This window comes from Urocitellus parryii, chromosome Y (genome assembly GCF_045843805.1).
Source record: "Urocitellus parryii isolate mUroPar1 chromosome Y, mUroPar1.hap1, whole genome shotgun sequence".
Classification (NCBI taxonomy): domain Eukaryota; kingdom Metazoa; phylum Chordata; class Mammalia; order Rodentia; family Sciuridae; genus Urocitellus; species Urocitellus parryii.
The window spans coordinates 39,797,486-39,819,344 of NC_135548.1; positions in this window are offsets into that span (position 1 = coordinate 39,797,486).

Below are 21,859 nucleotides of genomic sequence, written 5' to 3' on the forward strand. Positions count from 1 at the left end.
CTGATAATAATGCCAGCGCTTTTTCGTTGGTTGGTTGGTTGGTTTTTGTGAGCCAAACACCACAGCAGCCATTATCCCAGCCTATGTACCCTGAAGACCACCATCCCTATGAGTTCTAGGATCACTTGTCTCCTATCTTAACCTACTGTTAGGTTAGTAGAGTCTATGGAAGAGGAAGTCTGTCTGGGGCCTTGGTAGCCTAAGAAATTCATAGCAGAGATCTCCACATCCAACCCAGAAGGGATGGAGAACAGGCTCTAGGTTAGAGGAGGGCGACAGGAAACACATGTTCAGAGGAAGGAGAAGTGGCTGTTGTATTCCCCCACTCTGGGTCATGGCACCACTGGGCCATACACCATGTTGGAGGGAAGCAGTCCCTTTGCTGGTCTTTGGAACCATTGTTCTCAGTAGGGCAGTATTTGGAATGTGGCCTCCATTCTCAGAAGCCTGGTTCACATGGAGGCGGGCTCCACCAACGCAGAAGCATGGCTCTAACGTGGTATCCGTGCTGGTCAGCCTGTCCTCACTGTGGCCATACTTGAGGAAAATAACTCAGAGGAGGAATCCTAGGCCTTTTTTCTCTGGGTTTCATAGCTTTCTCTTTGGTTGTGCACTGAGGCTGTCCATAAAGCTCTAGTGTGTGGCAGTGGAGAGCTCCTCAGCCCTTGCCACAAAGGCATAGACTGGGAGAGAGAGAACGAGGCTGGCAGAGAGGGAGAGAGAGAAAGATGGAGAGGGAGGACCTCTCCTTGGAGAATGAGGATTCAGTGGAGCCAACAGGAACAAGGTACTGTTGCCCAGGGCACAACCCTGTTTAGGTCTTACTCCAACCATGCTCAACCTTTCTTCCAGTCCCTCCCACCCCCCAGTAGTGTATTCATCTTGAATGAGAATTTCATGTTGACATCAGAGCACTCACCATCCAGTGCTTCCCTCCAAACCCACCTATGAAGATGGCTCATGTGGGGACTGAATCTTCGGCACAGGAGCCTTTTGTGGGAGATTTCAGATGCAAACCCTAGTGGTGTGCTTTGGCAGATGCAAGAGGACCTGAGATATTCTGGAGTCCAAAGCCTTCGGTAGGAACAGACATTAGGTCTGTTGAAGTGCTCTGCCTAGTTCTTCCTCAGGGAGGACTGTGGAGGCTGTCTTTGTTGGTATTGGTGCTGAATTGGAGAGCTCTCAGGTGTGTGGCTCTGGCCTTTTCTGGCACAGGCTCTCAGATGTTGGCGTGTCCTAGGGAGCACCTCCTGAGTGCCACCTTCTTTTTGTACACCCCTCTCTCCCCAGAGCTGAGGATTCCAGCAGAGGCCAACGTATTTTATGCCAAGAATCCTCACAAAAAATCCCACTTTGTGCTGAGGAAAAGGAGCCTCTCCCAAAAGAATGATGGGTGGATCGAGCCTCAACCTCCCTCTCGTCCTGCAAAGAAGGCTCCTGCCCTCCTGAGGATGCTTGCAAAACCATTCTGTTGCTGTGTGCCTGGGTGGTGCTGAGGCAGCCCAGGAATATTTACATTGATTACTATTTTCTTCAAAGTTTGAATCTATAGTTTGCCATTGTCCTTGACCTTGTTTAGTAACACAGTTGTTACTCTATCCTGTATTTGTTGTTTCCATTAATATATTATTATTATTTTAAAATATATATGTTTTTGTTACCTGATCTACTGTGATGATTTGAGTATACTAAATGTAGCAGTGATTCCTAAAGGACACATCCAAACCAACAGGAAGGAATGCTTCATTCTATCAGCAAGAACTTTGGTTTTTAGGAGTTTGGCAGATGGCATTATCTGAGTCAGTTTTCCAATGGGGGCAATGAAGTATCAGCTATGATGGTACAAACACAAACAAAGACACACAAACACACACAAGAGCACACACACTCACTGAGAGATAGATAGACAGATGGAGTTGGTCTCTGCTGAAATACTTTGGAGACATGGTTCTGATTTCTCCCCTTTTGGAGTATTTTCAATTGCACAAGGTGTCTTGCAAATGAACCCATGTCTGAGGAAGACATGCATGTGTACTTCACATGCCACTTTTCACATAGCAGGAAGGTCATGTAAGATTTTTCATGCAGCTGTCTTTTGACTGTGAACCATCCCATGAGGTCAGCTGTGGAATTTTCAACTTGTAGCATCACAATGGGGATCCACTCTTTGGATTTGGGGATATTTCCGATTTTCTTGATTCAGATTGGAATGATATATATATATATTAGTTTTTGATGAAAATTCTGCATTTGATGGTAATGAATGTCGTGCATCTAGGAATCTGTAGAGTGCAGACAATGAATGGATGCCTACTGTTGTCTGGACTGGTCTGAAAAGTCCTGTAGCATTTGAGCATGTGTGAGGGCTGTACAGGTCTTGCCAAAAGTCCAGGTCAGATGATCCTGCACAAAGCTGAACTCCTAGTGGTCTCCACAACAGTGTAAGGGCCAAGGAGAAACACACTTCCACACAGAAGTTGGGAAGCTACCTTATGAAGGTGATCATAGATACGGGATTATTAATATATCCAGGTTGGCATCTATTATTTTTTAGCTTTTGACTTTCGCAGCTGTGGGCATCTTGACAACCATCAACTCCCTGTAAGCACAGACAAGTCTATAAGAACCTGAGGATAAATTTCCCTGTGCATGTCCCCTTGTGAAACTGCTTAAGCACCGCCTGGTTTACACACAGGTGGAATTTCTAGGTCAAAGTGTGCATGTTTACTTCTTTGACTAAGCACTGCCAGGTGGCTCTTCTGCATAGCTCTACCTGTGGCCAGGATTGTATTATCTAGCTTTCTAACTTTTGCATGTTGAGTAGATACATAGTGGGAGCACACTGTTTTTGTTGGTATTTTTCTTGGTATCTATTCTGATGCTTTTCACTGGGGGATTTTTTCCTGTGAAAATGGGCTTCCTCTACTTGACCTTATTTTCTTCTTTTTAAAATTTTTTCAATGTGACTTTTTAATTTTAGTTTTATTAAAGACATTGCCCCTTGCTTGCATAGTCTATATCTAAAGCACTAGTCCTTGCTCCAAGGCCCAGCTTGCTCTCAGCTGCCCCAGGAGGGGAACAGTCTTTGGCGGTAGACAAGAGACGCCCCTGCAGGGGGCACAAGTGCTTTGGCCCTCTGGTGTCTTGCCAGCAGTGCTTCCCATGCTCACAGAGGGTTTCAGACACTGAGTCAATGGTCCAGGTGGTCTTTTGTTCAGTCTGATCTCAAATTGAGCTCCTCTGAGAGGTCATATTGAAGTCCTTGTGTGTACCTGACCCATCATTTTAAACAATATTCCAAGTTCACTTTTTGTGTGTACGTGGGTTCTGGGGATTGAACCCAGGGCCTTGAGCCTGTGAGGCAAGTGACCTACCTGAGCTACACCCTCAGAGACCCCTGTAAAAGTATTTCCCCTTTGCCTCGGGGTCTAAGTTGCCAAGGCTGACCTCAAACGTTCCTCTTGCCTCAGCCTCCCTGGTGGCTGGCATGACAGGCATGCACCTGGGACTGTCACACTCGAGCCTGTGATGGGAACTCATGTGCATCTGTCCAGGGCTGAGCATGGTTAGGCAGAGCTGTGCTCCAGGCTCCCTGCAGGGCTGTGGAGGCTTCTGCTGCCCAGCAGCCCTGGTGCCATGGCCAGGGCTCCTCCCAGCCGAGGGCAGGCAGCTGCCCATTGCTGTAGGCTGACCTTATTTTCTTCTTATGGCACTCGTCCGTTCTCTGGAGTATGTTGTATGGTTTGTCCATTAGGAGTCTAACAGGTCCTCTAGAACCTTCAAACAATTAGTAAAATTCCTGAACAGTAAGTGAGCGCGCGCAGAAATTGGGCTAATATTTTGGGAAGAACAATGTTGGATGATATATTCATGGCTTGAATATATCATCCAACATGAAGTTATTTTTTATTACTTACAAAATAATAAAATAATGAAGCAATACCATGGGCTGAGCTAAAATAGATCCTTAGGATCTTAGGCATTCTGTAATAAATCTGTGTCACTTGAAGTATAGAGTTGATCGACTCTGAGTAATGAAACAGAAGTAAAGGTATCAAAGCCAATGATCATCTGTTTCCAATTTTCTGTGATTTGGTTCAAGTGGTAAAGTGGTGATATTTATTAATAATGGATCGAATAGGTTCATAATTGTTTTAGAGTACAATTAGATGCCTTCAAACTTTAGGCTACATGGGCACATTTGAGAACGGTTCCAGCCATTCTCTCATCCTTTGGGTCATTCCCCTCCTATGTCCTGTGAGACATTTTCTATGTGAGGCTTTAAGAAGAAGAAGAGAATATTCTGTAAAGAAAACCTTGTGATCTGTGCAGTATGAAGTTGAATGGATTCATTCAGAAATCAGAAATTCTATTGAAAGATATTTATTGGCATGAGCCAAATAAAACCTATTTTTAGGCATCCTGGTGAAGACAAGGTTTTATCTTTATGTCTCATTTTCTATGTTTTGTTGTTGTTGTTGTTGTTAGAATGAAATTCATATGTTGCCAGACCATTCTATCAGATGTGTAACTAGATGCCATTTAAATTACCCACTTTTACATGGTAGACAGTTTTTAATGAACACTGCCTGTCTGCACCTTTTTTAAAAACAGGACTGGGATCAGAAGCCCAAATACCAATGGTTAGCTGGAGCATATTTTTCATTTGGCCTATCTGTCAGTATTCCCTGAGGTCATCTGTGCAATCAGCTTCGTTACTCCTGCTCCCTCACTGGATTTCATAGAAACCATATGCTATGTATGAATCAGGGACACCAATCCCACAACATAGCATTCTTGGAATATCCAAAGTCCCACTTTTCACTTCGCCATGCCTGAGATCAGCAGTAATATTTATCAGCAAATGTGAGATTTTCAAAGATCCAATTCTATGTGCTCCTTTCTCATAGAGCCTTAGGCAGGGATATAGCATACATAAATATTAAGTAACGTCCATAGTTTTTAAAATGTCATCCATTGAATAGTTGACACATGTCTGAGATACTTTTTATTTGGAGGAGGTATTATTTAATAGGGAATTCCAACAGCTACCTAATAGTGAAATGAGAAGTCTTGCATCCATTTTATTTTGTTTCTGATGATTTTTATGAGTAAGGGTAAGATACTTCCTTGTTCTGATGCAGATGTTGCCCACTTTTGTGAATGGATGCGGGGTGTCACCTACTACTTGCATATCTGCATATTGGGCTTGACACTGCTATCGTACTTGGTAGTTGGCAAAAAGTCAATACTGAAGTTAAGCTCTTGTGTTCTAGCAGCAGAGCTGAAGATCCTTGATGTGCCACCTTCTGCAATCCATGCTGCTCTCTTCATGTTCCTTATTGACTTCCTGGTGATGAGCATCATGGTCTCCTGGTCTTGAGAATGGCCAAGCATTGCTCTGTGAATGTGGAAGATGGGCATGTGGAAGGCTCCAGGGAGGAGGGATCATTGAACACGTACTCGAATCCATGTGCCTGTTGAATGACCTGTTTTTTTTATTTTTGGGTTTTAAGGGAGACACTGCCCTAAAACACTTCTGTGCAGCTGGGGATGCAGGCTTCTGCTTCCCCTTGCAGGAAGCATTAACGAATCCTTTCCAGAAGACATGAGAAGAGAGAAGTGAGCCTCTGGTATCATGCAGGTTCCTTGCATTGCCCATGGGCTAGAAGAGAGAAGAGTTGCTTCATGAGATTTGATCCCCTTTTTCCTGAAAAGTTCCACACAGAGGTGAGTCCCCAGCATGTTTAGAAATCATTTCAGACACCTTTCTGGACGGAATTGAATCAGAGCCCCTGATGATGTGGAAGAGCTAAAGATGGGTTTGCTATGAATTTTCTATTTCATTCATCAGGGCCTGAGTCAAGTCAGTCATTGTGCTGTCAACACATGAGCTGCTGGTCAAATGTGAGGAAGTGGTCTTGCTTTATGAAAACACCACCCTGATTCAGTGAGCCAGAGGCAGCCTGCAGTCCCTGTTTTCCTGTAAAGGCAGATTGCTGTGCATGGCCTCTGGCCTCGTCATGCAGCCCTGCTCAGAGTAGGGGATTGAGGGACCAGGCAGATCCCTAGTTCCTTTTGACCTTTATTGCCATTGGGCCACCCCAGGGTCCTTGGACTCTACCTGGTCTTCTGGCCTGGGTCAGGGGATGTGAGGTTTGGAATCCCCCTCTGTGGCAGGATCCCAGCCCCCCCAGCCACTTGAGGTCAGCACATCCTTCCCTAATTGTGTTAGAGTTGGAGACTTCTCCCACCCATCCTCATCCATGCTCATCCCACATTTTGTAGCTTGGCACCTGAGGACCTTTATTCATTGACTTACTTGTTAGTGATGATGGTTACTAAGACTAAGTGACTCTTTCAAGTCACATCCCTTGCATGGTAGGGCTAGAGCATGGATCTTCCTAATTGATTTCATGGGACTCTCTCATGGAAACTGTGACTGCTTCCTAAACACACACTCTACATTTGGAGTGTCAAAATTCTTGCCACTGCCTCCTTGGCAAGTGTATCTTGTCTTCTACGTGGGAATTTCACAAATATTTTCCTTTGGTTTGTGGAGGTCATGCAGAAGGGATTTCATTTGAAATAGCCCAAACAAGAAATACCAGTTGTCTTTTTCGCACATGGATGTGTGTAGTGAACACCCCTTTCTGTGTGCTTGCATGAGTTACTCCTTTGAATTTGTTGAAGAATGGTTGGCTGGGGAGCAAGTTAACGAGAGATGGATATCAATGGTTGTCAAGTATTCTGACGTGAAGAATGTATTGAGGATGTGAAGGCTTTTCTAGCCAGTTCCTATGGCTCAGTCAGGGATCAGTCAGAGGATTCTGTCTGGTAGACTCTTTGGCACAGATGTCAAAGTGGCCTGGTCTTACCCTGTCCAGGACTGAATGCTGAGCTTGAGTGGGAGCTTCTTGTCATTTCAAGCATTTCCATGAGTCTGTCCTCTGTTCTCTTGTATCCAAGTGGTTTCTAATAGGAAAGCAGAACAAAAATTGAAAGTATGGTGATTGATTATTTTTACCAATGTTATTTCAATCCACTTTGTTTAATACGAAATTACCTTTATGCTAGTAAGATTTCATATGTGAGGAAATAATGAAAATATTGGGGTTAGGGGATGAGAATATGCAAATCAAACATTTTTGAGCACCAAGACCCGTTTTTTGTTTTTGTTTTTGTTTTTTTTTTTTAACTTAAATAATATTAAGTGCCAGAGGACCACCGCTGCCATTCAGCCTCAACAACCTCCAGGTCCAGCCTCCAGGTGGCCCATTTCACCAGGGTGTGTGGGACCACACTGTCCTGGGATGAGAGAACAGTACCCACGGATGTTGACATCTCACAGAGTAGATATTGCCAGTGACAGTAGGGAGCTATTGGCACATGAGGAAGGGAAGAGCTCTCAGGATGGGAAGAGGGGGCCGCTTCGAGACTCATTGGGTATGGCACGAGGCTGCTGGGTGTGGTGTTGGCCTGGGCCCACTGAGTGGGGCAGATCCGTGGTCTGTGTTTCTGTACGCTCCTCTGTAGCCTGTGTTGGCAGCAGATCAGGGAATTGCGATCAGAAGTGCTCCCAGTAACACAGGCACCAGCCCCCAGAGTGTGTGCCTATCCGTTTCCCCACCTGGCCTGACTTAGTGCCTGTCTTGCCTCAGGGCTGAGACCCTACAATCTCTGATGAGGGTGTCTGTGGTCCAGATCCAACCTGCATGGCCAACATGCTCAGACCTTCAGCTGGGTCCTAGGCTGCTGCAACCAAACTCTGTTAACTGGGTGGCCGACAACAGAGGAAGTGTCTTCCGTTGAGCTCCAGAGGCTCAACACAGTAGGTGTTGGGCTGTCCCAGTGCCATAACCCCTCCCAGGTTTCAAGGGGACTGTCTCCCCAACTCTCCCAGCCCTTGCCCACTCTCCTATTGCTGCCCACGATCTGTGGTTCCCATATGGGCATCCCGCCCTGGCTCCAACCTCACATATCCGGTATCCCCCAGTCTCCCTGGTATCTGGGTCCAGACTCTCCTCTTCCTACAAGAATATCAGATATTGGATTTGGTCCCAGTTGATGCTGTGTTCCATCATGTGAGCTCTTAGCTTCATCACTGTGCAAAGACTCTTTTCCCACACAAGTTCGCACGACTTTTGGCTGGCTAAGAATTTTCAGGCGACACTTTTCTAATGAGTACACTTTCCTTCCTTCCGATCTCCCACCAGTGAGCATTCCTCGCACCCTTGTCCTAGTTCCTTTATGGCAGTTTCCCTCCTTATGGCTGAGAGGACCTAGTGACCCCTGAATTCACACGTTCTCCTTAATCACCAACACACTGCAGAATTCTCCAGGGGGCCATATATGCTCCTGGAAGTTGGTGTTGGAAATAGTTCTCCATCCATTAATCACTCCCTCACTCACTAATGTCCTTGTGTCCTTGAGAAAGGCTCTCCCTTTCCTGGTTTTCCTGAATAGAAATCCTCTTGCCTCTTGGGTGAATAGGGTTATGGGTTGTGCAGAGGGTGTTGGTCCACTGAGCATCTTAGAGACTGTCCTTTATGGAGCCTAATGATCCTCACTGGGGAATGAGGCCAGGGTCCTAACTGTGGTTAGTTAGAGAGGGAAAGAAGGACGAGGGAAACTCAGATGTCCCTTCATGGCCCCTGGAGTTAGAGGACTTACCCCTTTGCACCTGGGATCAGGAGACCTCATTTCCTCGAGGACACGCACACTCAGACGTTAATCTTGAGTGTGGGTTCCTTTCTGGGGTCCAGGGCTGTTGTTAGCCACCAGGAATGACAGTGCTCTCCATGCTGAGTGGAGCCATTTTTGCCAGGAAAGAGAGCCCATGGTCACGCCTTGTGCAAAGCATCCCACGCCAGGGGCTCCCATGCCTACATTCCTGTCCTGAAAGGAAGCCACCCAGAGGCAAGGTGGGTCCAACCACCTCCCATGTGTTCACTCATCACTGTGTTCCAGCAGTCACCCCAGTGAACAGTCCTGATGGGATTGGATGTGGCTCAGAATGTCACCCTCATGAGCTCTACCCTGCCACAGCTGCAGTTCTGCAGTGGGAGAAACTCAAAACCTCAAAACACATGCACATGAAAGAAAAGAGCAAGAGCCAGAGCCCAAACAGGCCAGGTGTGGCAAAGACAGCTGGAGTGCCTAGGTTGGGACTCAGAATTATGTCAGTGGGGTGGCATTGCTGCTGGCACCAGCATGATAACCGAGAGCCAGCCCTGCTCATTTTGGGGAGCAGTGTGTTGGGGAAGGCAGCAGAAATTGAGAGGCAGGATTGAGTTTGGCCCTAGGAGGAGGTTGGGTAAGAGGCCAGTGTGGGTTGGAGAGCCTGGGCAGATAGACAGAGGCCAGGGCACACCCCAACGCCTGGAGACTGCACTTGATGTCCAGGGTTGTGAAACACCACTTCCCCTCTTACTCACAACTGAGAGCAAGGGGCATTGATGAGTTCAGTTTGTGTGCGGCTGCATCCAAGGTGGCTCGGCTAGGAACCTCTGTTTCCTTGACTCAGGAGGCTGGGAGTCCAGGCTCCACTGAGGCTCGGCTGGGAGGATCGGAGTCTGAGTTTATGCCTGTGTTCCCTGTAGGATCCATGTTGGCTGAGCCTCAGTGTTTTTGTAATGAGAGGATGGGTGACCGTCATGTCTTTATCACAGGACACACTTGCTAAATGGATTTGTTTGCTCTGAGGAGGAAAGAGAGAGGGGGGAGTGGTGCTGGAGACAGGGATGCAGACAGGGGTCATGGACTTGGCATAACTCAGTCTTGGAGGTGATATCCCATCACCTGTACCCACTTCAATTCCCATGAATCCAGAGGCTGAGCCCCCTTGAGGTGAGGGGTGAACCGGTTCTGGGCAGCAGGATGCTGTGGTACCTCGGAGTCTCTGTGAGACCCCAACACTAGACACACTTGGCCCTTTTGAAATCTTAGGAGAAGCCTTGGGAAGTTGTATGGCAGAGGGGAGCAGCCTCTGCATCTCAGTCCCCTCCAACTTGCCATGGTGTAGAGAGGGAACTGCAGCCACGATGGGACGGACATTGGCCATGTCCCTGTGTGGGACACAGGCCTGATTGAGTTAGGGTGCATTCTTTGTCTCTCCCTTTCTTGTGATTATCCCATCTCTACATTTGTGCTTTAGCCACCTGTGAGTCCCATCTCTGGTTTCAGAGAGAACAGAGGGTGTTATGGGCCAATAGACACAATAAACCCTAGAGATTAGATGCTACCCTACTTTCCAGAAAAGACTGGGCACACCATGAGTTGCACAATGATGGGACCAGGGTCCAAAAGCTGCTGAGAGGGAAGGACTGGTTGTGAATGCATTTTTGAAGGCTCCAAGCTGGAACTCTAGTGGCACCAAGCAGGGCAGATGCTGGTGGGGATGTTTGGGTAGTTGTTGGTGAACACCTGCGCACCTGAGATGGGTAGGCATGGAGGAGAAATCGGCAGCCCATAGGGCTGTTGAAAGTGGTCTTATGTGAAAAGAGGCTCAGGTATGGGCACAGGAAATGACATCATTGCCTTGACAATGGATCAAACAGAACATGGAACCCTGGTATCCAGGCACCCACTTCACTGACCAAGCCATCCGAGCTCACTTGGTTGGAGCCACTGGAGGGAGAAGGATGTTCTCCTGTGGTTGCAGACAATGCCGAGCCTCAGGCTCCCAGGAATCTCAGGGGGGCCAACTAGCCCTTTTGTGGATACACTGGGTGAGGCTTCATCTTAGACGCCAGAGCCTCTGGCGATTGTCGCAGAGGAGCTCAAGAGTAACAGTGAGTAGCACAGGGCAGGTGAGCCCAGCAGGCCCTCTAGTCTGATCCCTGATGAATGGCCCAGGACTCCTATTCTGACTCTGTGTGTGTGTGTGTGTGTGTGTGTGTGTGTGTGTGTGTGTGTGTGTTTGTACTGATGGGAACTGTCCCATTGTGCTTTGACTCTAGTGTATTGGCACAAGTCATTTTTCTGTTTGTCACCATTTCCATTTTGAACCCACCATTCTTGGTCCCAACCCAGGGTGAAAATGATCAGAACACGGAGGAGCCCTTCAGGTTTCAGAGCCTTGAACCTTACAGGCAGGACCAGCTTAGGAATGAGCTCCTGCCTGTCATTTGTGGGAGGAACCTACATTTCAGCAGCAACATGGGGTTAATCTCCTGGGATTTCATCCCCACCCAGCAGGTGCTGGATCTCTTGTTCCCAAAACAGCCACCTTCTTCAGTCTTTACTCCTGGTGCCACTCCACATCCTCCAAGGGGACAAGAACCTCAGGTTCTGGATGGATGTTGTAGAATGCCCACAGAGCCAACTGCCAGGCTGGGTGGGGTGCAGTTGCTGGGCTTTGCTGATGTTGTCATCCCCCACAGTTCTTGGAACCTTCTGTGGCAGTGGCATCCAGGACCCCAGCAGCTGTGAGTAGCAGCTCCTCACTGCTTCACTCCAGCGAGCAGGTGGAAGACAGCCGCGTTGTTCACGTCCTCCTAGAGGGACAGAGCCTGAGGGAGACAAAGCGCATCCCGGTAAGCCCGACAGCAGGGCTGCCTCCTGGGTGTCCACACAGTGGAAGGCAGGAGACACAGCCAACCCCAGGGCTATGGTAGGAAATAAAGAAGAGAGAGGTCCGTCTTAAGGGCTTGACCAGAGGAGGGAGAGCATCAGCATGCCCAGCTTCAGTGGTGAGTGGGCCTGTGTATTGTGGGTTTTGCAGGCCAGAAGTGCAGACGGAAGTGCTGTGGACAGATGAAGGCAGAGATATGTCCAGGGTGCAGGCTGCAGTGCCTAGAACTTGGTATTCTCAATGAGTGAAGTTGGAGCAGAGGAGGTGGCAGTGACTTGTCACATGTGTAGGAGGGGATGTGTTCCTGGTGGCAGGGAAGAGAACCTCCTTAGCATGACTAGGTGTAGGAATTTGGGGTCGGGATCACCTGGGGGGTCATGCCAAAGCTTCGGAATGTTAGGCTTTGCATGTATGTATATAAGGAGCTAAAGAGGTTCTTGGCAGAATTTCTATGGATGTGCAGTAGACACGCTAATGCTGCAGGTGTCCAGCTGCAGAGGAGACATGTTCAGTGACTGCCAGTGCTGAGTCAAGTACATCATTACAACCAGACCCGCACCGAGCTTCCAGAGGCCAGGGCCTCTCAAAGCTATCATGAAGCATTCAAGTGCACACTCTTGTATCTGAGTCTGTTTTGTGTCGTGGCAGTCAGGACCCAAATTTTCAGTGCATCTGCCTCTTCCACCCACAAAGGCAGCCTGCATCCCAGATCACACTTGGTGCGCAGATCCCTGGCCCATTGCTCTCATCTCAGTGAGATGAGAGTGTGTCTGTGCATAGGCAGTTTGGTCCTTTGACATGAGTGGAATGTGGCTCCCCAGGGGGAGGGGAGATGGCAGGTACAGGCAGATATTTGTACCAGGATTGTTCTAGTAGCACATTGCAAGAACCCAGGTGGTATATGGAGGACACACTCAGGTAGCAGGATAACAAGATTGTGCCCTTGTATATGTAGCTGAGATTTCTCCTGAATGTTTGACCACAGTCTTCTGGGTAGCTCTTCTAAAAGCCATTCTCTGATGACATTTGTCCCACCCTGATCCAGGTGACCTTTCAGGAGACGGTGACAAGCCTCATCCGCAGGGCCTTGGACCAAAATTTGTTGCAGCATGAGGATGTGGACAACTTTGAGCTGCTGTATATGATGTCTGAGGATGAGAGTAAGTAGGACAATCAGACAGTGGGGAGACATGATCCACAGTGGGCTCAGGATAACTGACAGCCAAGAGAAAGTGGGCCTTGGCCCCAAAATACCAAAGTGTGATGGGCCTGGCGGAGACTCTCAGGGGTTGTGGGTGTTTTGTGGTATAATCCTTGAGTGCCACCTAACAATTCTCTCCACTTCGCTCTGCAGAAATCAAGGTCTCTGACCACTCACTCGTGTGTCTGTCCATGAATCTGGGAATACAATATTTCATGGTGAGGAAACGCCCCCAGGTCAAGGGAAAGGAGGTAAACACCTACCTTATTCAAGCTGTGCATGTGCTGCCATTCCACTCCGACCTGAGGAAATAAGAAGCCTCAGCACCTGGACATATTTGCTGGAAGCCCATAGAGCCAACTGACAGTCTGGGGTGGCTTTCTGTTTCTGGGTTTGCTGATGTTCCATCCCCCACAGTTCTCAGAATCAACCTGCAAGTCCTCCAGGCCGCTTTCCCACAAGCAGGTGGGAGACACCTGCTTAATTCGTGTCCACTTAGAAACACAAAGTCCAGAGATGGCCAAGAGTGTTCTGGTAAGCCTGGGAGCAGGGGTGTCCCGTGGTGCTTACACCTGGGTGGGGAGCAGACACTGGTCCAATACCATGGACTACTCATGCCCTCTTGAATTTGGAGCTTCTGGATGATCAGGAGGATAGATGGGAATCAAGAAGGGAGAGGTCAGTGTGAAGGGCTGGAGCTGAGATGAGCGAGTGCAGCAGCTTGTCCACTGCCATGTCTGAGGGAGTCTGTGTGTCAGGTGGCAGCATGCAGTCCAGAAGGGCAGGGACAGGTATGGGTGACAGATGAGAATAGGACAGGAACTAGGTTGCAGGTTCCCTTGTATGGGATGCTGACGTCTATGGAGGAGGACAGCAGTGTGAGGTTCTCCATGTTCCTTGAACAAGGAGCTGAGAGAGTCTCTCTGCAGAGTCGATATGGATGTGGAGCAAGCACACTAAATGTCCAGGTAACCCAATGACCACCCTTGCCGGATGAGGTGCCCTCCTACATCCCAGCCAGCACTGAGCCTCTGGAGGCCAGGAGCTCTCGTGGCTATCTTTCAGCTCTCCTGTGTGTGGTCATGTTCCTGGGTCTGTTTTTGGCCCTGGCAATCCAGACCAAAGCCTCTAGGTTTTGTGCCTAGGCCATTCCCAATGCCGCCTGCATCCTCGGGCAGACCTGGGATCTTGGAGGCTATTGTCCCATTCCTCCCAACTTGTGGGATGAGATTGCATCTGTATGCAGGTAGTGGGGTCCTTTCACTCCGAGAGGAGTGCAGCTCCACAAAGAGCAATGGCAGGCCCAGGAAGTCCTATGTACAAGGATTGGGCTAGTAGCCTGTGGGAAGAGCCCACACGATGAGCAGGAGGTCAGCCTCGGGTAGTAGGGTCATGGATGTTGCCCTTGTATTTAGAGTGGAGGTGCCTCCAGAATGCCCCTGCCCACTGTCCTTGAGTAGTCACTTCAAGGCCCATTTCCTGAAGGCCTGTCTCCCATGCTGCTCCAGGTGACCTGCCACGATAGGGCTCCTGTCGTCATCCGCAGCGCCCTCGACCTACACTTCCTTACTGAGGAGAATCCAGAGGATTATGAGCTGGGCCAAATCATCTCTCGCCGTCAGAGTAAGTGAGACAATCAGATAGCAGAGAGCAAGGGTCAGGATGTGGACTCAGGTCAACTCTTAGCAACAAAGAGTAGTCTCTGACCCCCAAGAACACTCCAACAGGTGTGTTGGGTTCGTGCACAAAGCCAACTGCACTTCTGCTGGTGGAAGGTCTTGAGGTCCAATGGTATACCCCGGTGGATATTGCGGCTCCCCACCAGGTGCCCTCCCCTGGACATGAACAGGCATCCAAAGCTGACATCTTTGAGGAGTGAGGAGGAAAGCCTCTCTCCAGGAGCAGTATGTTTTCATGGTCTGGGATAGGAGTGGTTTCAAAGGAACATGGGAATGCATGGGCTAAAGAGGGAACTGGCATTTTGTGGACTGAAGCAGTACTATTGAAAGCCTTCTGTGTGACCAAAAAACCACTGCCTGGGCAGAGCATTGCCAGGATTCTAGCAAGCAGTAACAGGATGAAATTGGGAAGAAAACACAGCCTGGGAGACAGCCTGAATCATCTGTTTTTGCATAAATTCCATGGTCTTACGCACCTGAGTCCACTAGGCAAGGAGTGATCACAATAGCCAGGTTGTGATCCCTAACTAAAGTCAGATGAGGGCTTCCTGAGCACGTAGCCACAGAGCTCATCTGATAATAATGCCAGCGCTTTTTCGTTGGTTGGTTGGTTGGTTTTTGTGAGCCAAACACCACAGCAGCCATTATCCCAGCCTATGTACCCTGAAGACCACCATCCCTATGAGTTCTAGGATCACTTGTCTCCTATCTTAACCTACTGTTAGGTTAGTAGAGTCTATGGAAGAGGAAGTCTGTCTGGGGCCTTGGTAGCCTAAGAAATTCATAGCAGAGATCTCCACATCCAACCCAGAAGGGATGGAGAACAGGCTCTAGGTTAGAGGAGGGCGACAGGAAACACATGTTCAGAGGAAGGAGAAGCGGCTGTTGTATTCCCCCACTCGGGGTCATGGCACCACTGGGCCATACACCATGTTGGAGGGAAGCAGTCCCTTTGCTGGTCTTTGGAACCATTGTTCTCAGTAGGGCAGTATTTGGAATGTGGCCTCCATTCTCAGAAGCCTGGTTCACATGGAGGCGGGCTCCACCAACGCAGAAGCATGGCTCTAACGTGGTATCCGTGCTGGTCAGCCTGTCCTCACTGTGGCCATACTTGAGGAAAATAACTCAGAGGAGGAATCCTAGGCCTTTTTTCTCTGGGTTTCATAGCTTTCTCTTTGGTTGTGCACTGAGGCTGTCCATAAAGCTCTAGTGTGTGGCAGTGGAGAGCTCCTCAGCCCTTGCCACAAAGGCATAGACTGGGAGAGAGAGAACGAGGCTGGCAGAGAGGGAGAGAGAGAAAGATGGAGAGGGAGGACCTCTCCTTGGAGAATGAGGATTCAGTGGAGCCAACAGGAAGAAGGTACGGTTGCCCAGGGCACAACCCTATTTAGGTCTTACTCCAACCATGCTCAACCTTTCTTCCAGTCCCTCCCACCCCCCAGTAGTGTATTCATCTTGAATGAGAATTTCATGTTGACATCAGAGCACTCACCATCCAATGCTTCCCTCCAAACCCACCTATGAAGATGGCTCATGTGGGGACTGAATCTTCGGCACAGGAGCCTTTTGTGGGAGATTTCAGATGCAAACCCTAGTGGTGTGCTTTGGCAGATGCAAGAGGACCTGAGATATTCTGGAGTCCAAAGCCTTCTGTAGGAACAGACATTAGGTCTGTTGAAGTGCTCTGCCTAGTTCTTCCTCAGGGAGGACTGTGGAGGCTGTCTTTGTTGGTATTGGTGCTGAATTGGAGAGCTCTCAGGTGTGTGGCTCTGGCCTTTTCTGGCACAGGCTCTCAGATGTTGGCGTGTCCTAGGGAGCACCTCCTGAGTGCCACCTTCTTTTTGTACACCCCTCTCTCCCCAGAGCTGAGGATTCCAGCAGAGGCCAACGTATTTTATGCCAAGAATCCTCACAAAAAATCCAACTTTGTGCTGAGGAAAAGGAGCCTCTCCCAAAAGAATGATGGGTGGATCGAGCCTCAACCTCCCTCTCGTCCTGCAAAGAAGGCTCCAGCCCTCCTGAGGATGCTTGCAAAACCATTCTGGGGCTGTGTGCCTGGGCGGGGCTGAGGCAGCCCAGGAATATTTACATTGATTACTATTTTCTTCAAAGTTTGAATCTATAGTTTGCCATTGTCCTTGACCTTGTTTAGTAACACAGTTGTTACTCTATCCTGTATTTGTTGTTTCCATTAATATATTATTATCATTTTAAAATATATATGTTTTTGTTACCTGATCTGCTGTGATGATTTGAGTATACTAAATGTAGCAGTGATTCCTAGAGGACACATCCAAACCAACAGGAAGGAATGTTTCATTCTATCAGCAAGAACTTTGGTTTTTAGGAGTTTGGCAGATGGCATTATCTGAGTCAGTTTTCCAATGGGGGCAATGAAGTATCAGCTGTGATGGTACAAACACAAACAAAGACACACAAACACACACAAGAGCACACACACTCACTGAGAGATAGATAGACAGATGGAGTTGGTCTCTGCTGAAATACTTTGGAGACATGGTTCTGATTTCTCCCCTTTTGGAGTATTTTCAATTGCACAAGGTGTCTTGCAAATGAACCCATGTCTGAGGAAGACATGCATGTGTACTTCACATGCCACTTTTCACATAGCAGGAAGGTCATGTAATATTTCTCATGCAGCTGTCTTTTGACTGTGAACCATCCCATGAGGTCAGCTGTGGAATTTTCAACTTGTAGCATCACAACGGGGATCCACTCTTTGGATTTGGGGATATTTCCGATTTTCTTGATTCAGATTGGAATGATATATATATTAGTTTTTGATGAAAATTCTGCATTTGATGGTAATGAATGTCGTGCATCTAGGAATCTGTAGAGTGCAGACAATGAATGGATGCCTACTGTTGTCTGGACTGGTCTGAAAAGTCCTGTAGCATCTGAGCATGTGTGAGGGCTGTACAGGTCTTGCCAAAAGTCCAGGTCAGATGATCCTGCACAAAGCTGAACTCCTAGTGGTCTCCACAACAGTGTAAGGGCGAAGGAGAAACACACTTCCACACAGAAGTTGGGAAGCTACCTTATGAAGGTGATCATAGATACGGGATTATTAATATATCCAGGTTGGCATCTATTATTTTTTTAGCTTTTGACTTTCGCAGCTGTGGGCATCTTGACAACCATCAACTCCCTGTAAGCACAGACAACTCTATAAGAACCTGAGGATAAATTTCCCTGTGCATGTCCCCTTGTGAAACTGCTTAAGCACCGCCTGGTTTACACACAGGTGGAATTTCTAGGTCAAAGTGTGCATGTTTACTTCTTTGACTAAGCACTGCCAGGTGGCTCTTCTGCATAGCTCTACCTGTGGCCAGGATTGTATTATGTAGCTTTCTAACTTTTGCATGTTGAGTAGATACATAGTGGGAGCACACTGTTTTTGTTGGTATTTTTCTTGGTATCTATTCTGATGCTTTTCACTGGGGGATTTTTTCCTGTGAAAATGGGCTTCCTCTACTTGACCTTATTTTCTTCTTTTTAAAATTTTTTCAATGTGACTTTTTAATTTTAGTTTTATTAAAGACATTGCCCCTTGCTTGCATAGTCTATATCTAAAGCACTAGTCCTTGCTCCAAGGCCCAGCTTGCTCTCAGCTGCCCCAGGAGGGGAACAGTCTTTGGCGGTAGACAAGAGACGCCCCTGCAGGGGGCACAAGTGCTTTGGCCCTCTGGTGTCTTGCCAGCAGTGCTTCCCATGCTCACAGAGGGTTTCAGACACTGAGTCAATGGTCCAGGTGGTCTTTTGTTCAGTCTGATCTCAAATTGAGCTCCTCTGAGAGGTCATATTGAAGTCCTTGTGTGTACCTGATCCATCATTTTAAACAATATTCCAAGTTCACTTTTTGTGTGTACGTGGGTTCTGGGGATTGAACCCAGGGCCTTGAGCCTGTGAGGCAAGTGACCTACCTGAGCTACACCCTCAGAGACCCCTGTAAAAGTATTTCCCCTTTGCCTCGGGGTCTAAGTTGCCAAGGCTGACCTCAAACGTTCCTCTTGCCTCAGCCTCCCTGGTGGCTGGCATGACAGGCATGCACCTGGGACTGTCACACTCGAGCCTGTGATGGGAACTCATGTGCATCTGTCCAGGGCTGAGCATGGTTAGGCAGAGCTGTGCTCCAGGCTCCCTGCAGGGCTGTGGAGGCTTCTGCTGCCCAGCAGCCCTGGTGCCATGGCCAGGGCTCCTCCCAGCCGAGGGCAGGCAGCTGCCCATTGCTGTAGGCTGACCTTATTTTCTTCTTATGGCACTCGTCCGTTCTCTGGAGTATGTTGTATGGTTTGTCCATTAGGAGTCTAACAGGTCCTCTAGAACCTTCAAACAATTAGTAAAATTCCTGAACAGTAAGTGAGCGCGCACAGAAATTGGGCTAATATTTTGGGAAGAACAATGTTGGATGATATATTCATGGCTTGAATATATCATCCAACATGAAGTTATATTTTATTACTTACAAAATAATAAAATAATGAAGCAATACCATGGGCTGAGCTAAAATAGATCCTTAGGATCTTAGGCATTCTGTAATAAATCTGTGTCACTTGAAGTATAGAGTTGATCGACTCTGAGTAATGAAACAGAAGTAAAGGTATCAAAGCCAATGATCATCTGTTTCCAATTTTCTGTGATTTGGTTCAAGTGGTAAAGTGGTGATATTTATTAATAATGGATCGAATAGGTTCATAATTGTTTTAGAGTACAATTAGATGCCTTCAAACTTTAGCCCTCCTATGTCCTCTGAGACATTTTGTATGTGAGGCTTTAAGAAGAAGAAGAGAATATTCTGTAAAGAAAACCTTGTGATCTGTGCAGTATGAAGTTGAATGGATTCATTCAGAAATCAGAAATTCTATTGAAAGATATTTATTGGCATGAGCCAAATAAAACCTATTTTTAGGCATCCTGGTGAAGACAAGGTTTTATCTTTATGTCTCATTTTCTATGTTTTGTTGTTGTTGTTGTTGTTAGAATGAAATTCATATGTTGCCCGACCATTCTATCAGATGTGTAACTAGATGCCATTTAAATTACCCACTTTTACATGGTAGACAGTTTTTAATGAACACTGCCTGTCTGCACCTTTTTTAAAAACAGGACTGGGATCAGAAGCCCAAATACCAATGGTTAGCTGGAGCATATTTTTCATTTGGCCTATCTGTCAGTATTCCCTGAGGTCATCTGTGCAATCAGCTTCGTTACTCCTGCTCCCTCACTGGATTTCATAGAAACCATATGCTATGTATGAATCAGGGACACCAATCCCACAACATAGCATTCTTGGAATATCCAAAGTCCCACTTTTCACTTCGCCATGCCTGAGATCAGCAGTAATATTTATCAGCAAATGTGAGATTTTCAAAGATCCAATTCTATGTGCTCCTTTCTCATAGAGCCTTAGGCAGGGATATAGCATACATAAATATTAAGTAAAGTCCATAGTTTTTAAAATGTCATCCATTGAATAGTTGACACATGTCTGAGATACTTTTTATTTTGGAGGAGGTATTATTTAATAGGGAATTCCAACAGCTACCTAATAGTGAAATGAGAAGTCTTGCATCCATTTTATTTTGTTTCTGATGATTTTTATGAGTAAGGGTAAGATACTTCCTTGTTCTGATGCAGATGTTGCCCACTTTTGTGAATGGATGCGGGGTGTCACCTACTACTTGCATATCTGCATATTGGGCTTGACACTGCTATCGTACTTGGTAGTTGGCAAAAAGTCAATACTGAAGTTAAGCTCTTGTGTTCTAGCAGCAGAGCTGAAGATCCTTGATGTGCCACCTTCTGCAATCCATGCTGCTCTCTTCATGTTCCTTATTGACTTCCTGGTGAGGAGCATCATGGTCTCCTGGTCTTGAGAATGGCCAAGCATTGCTCTGTGAATGTGGAAGATGGGCATGTGGAAGGCTCCAGGGAGGAGGGATCATTGAACATGTACTCGAATCCATGTGCCTGTTGAATGACCTGTTTTTTTATTTTTGGGTTTTAAGGGAGACACTGCCCTAAAACACTTCTGTGCAGCTGGGGATGCAGGCTTCTGCTTCACCTTGCAGGAAGCATTAACGAATCCTTTCCAGAAGACATGAGAAGAGAGAAGTGAGCCTCTGGTATCATGCAGGTTCCTTGCATTGCCCATGGGCTAGAAGAGAGAAGAGTTGCTTCATGAGATTTGATCCCCTTTTTCCTGAAAAGTTCCACACAGAGGTGAGTCCCCAGCATGTTTAGAAATCATTTCAGACACCTTTCTGGACGGAATTGAATCAGAGCCCCTGATGATGTGGAAGAGCTAAAGATGGGTTTGCTATGAATTTTCTATTTCATTCATCAGGGCCTGAGTCAAGTCAGTCATTGTGCTGTCAACACATGAGCTGCTGGTCAAATGTGAGGAAGTGGTCTTGCTTTATGAAAACACCACCCTGATTCAGTGAGCCAGAGGCAGCCTGCAGTCCCTGTTTTCCTGTAAAGGCAGATTGCTGTGGATGGCCTCTGGCCTCGTCATGCAGCCCTGCTCAGAGTAGGGGATTGAGGGACCAGGCAGATCCCTAGTTCCTTTTGACCTTTATTGCCATTGGGCCACCCCAGGGTCCTTGGACTCTACCTGGTCTTCTGGCCTGGGTCAGGGGATGTGAGGTTTGGAATCCCCCTCTGTGGCAGGATCCCAGCCCCCCCAGCCACTTGAGGTCAGCACATCCTTCCCTAATTGTGTTAGAGTTGGAGACTTCTCCCACCCATCCTCATCCATGCTCATCCCACATTTTGTAGCTTGGCACCTGAGGACCTTTATTCATTGACTTAGTTGTTAGTGATGATGGTTACTAAGACTAAGTGACTCTTTCAAGTCACATCACTTGCATGGTAGGGCTAGAGCATGGATCTTCCTAATTGATTTCATGGGACTCTCTCATGGAAACTGTGACTGCTTCCTAAACACACACTCTACATTTGGAGTGTCAAAATTCTTGCCACTGCCTCCTTGGCAAGTGTATCTTGTCTTCTACGTGGGAATTTCACAAATATTTTCCTTTGGTTTGTGGAGGTCATGCAGAAGGGATTTCATTTGAAATAGCCCAAACAAGAAATACCAGTTGTCTTTTTCGCACATGGATGTGTGTAGTGAACACCCCTTTCTGTGTGCTTGCATGAGTTACTCCTTTGAATTTGTTGAAGAATGGTTGGCTGGGGAGCAAGTTAACGAGAGATGGATATCAATGGTTGTCAAGTATTCTGACGTGAAGAATGTATTGAGGATGTGAAGGCTTTTCTAGCCAGTTCCTATGGCTCAGTCAGGGATCAGTCAGAGGATTCTGTCTGGTAGACTCTTTGGCACAGATGTCAAAGTGGCCTGGTCTTACCCTGTCCAGGACT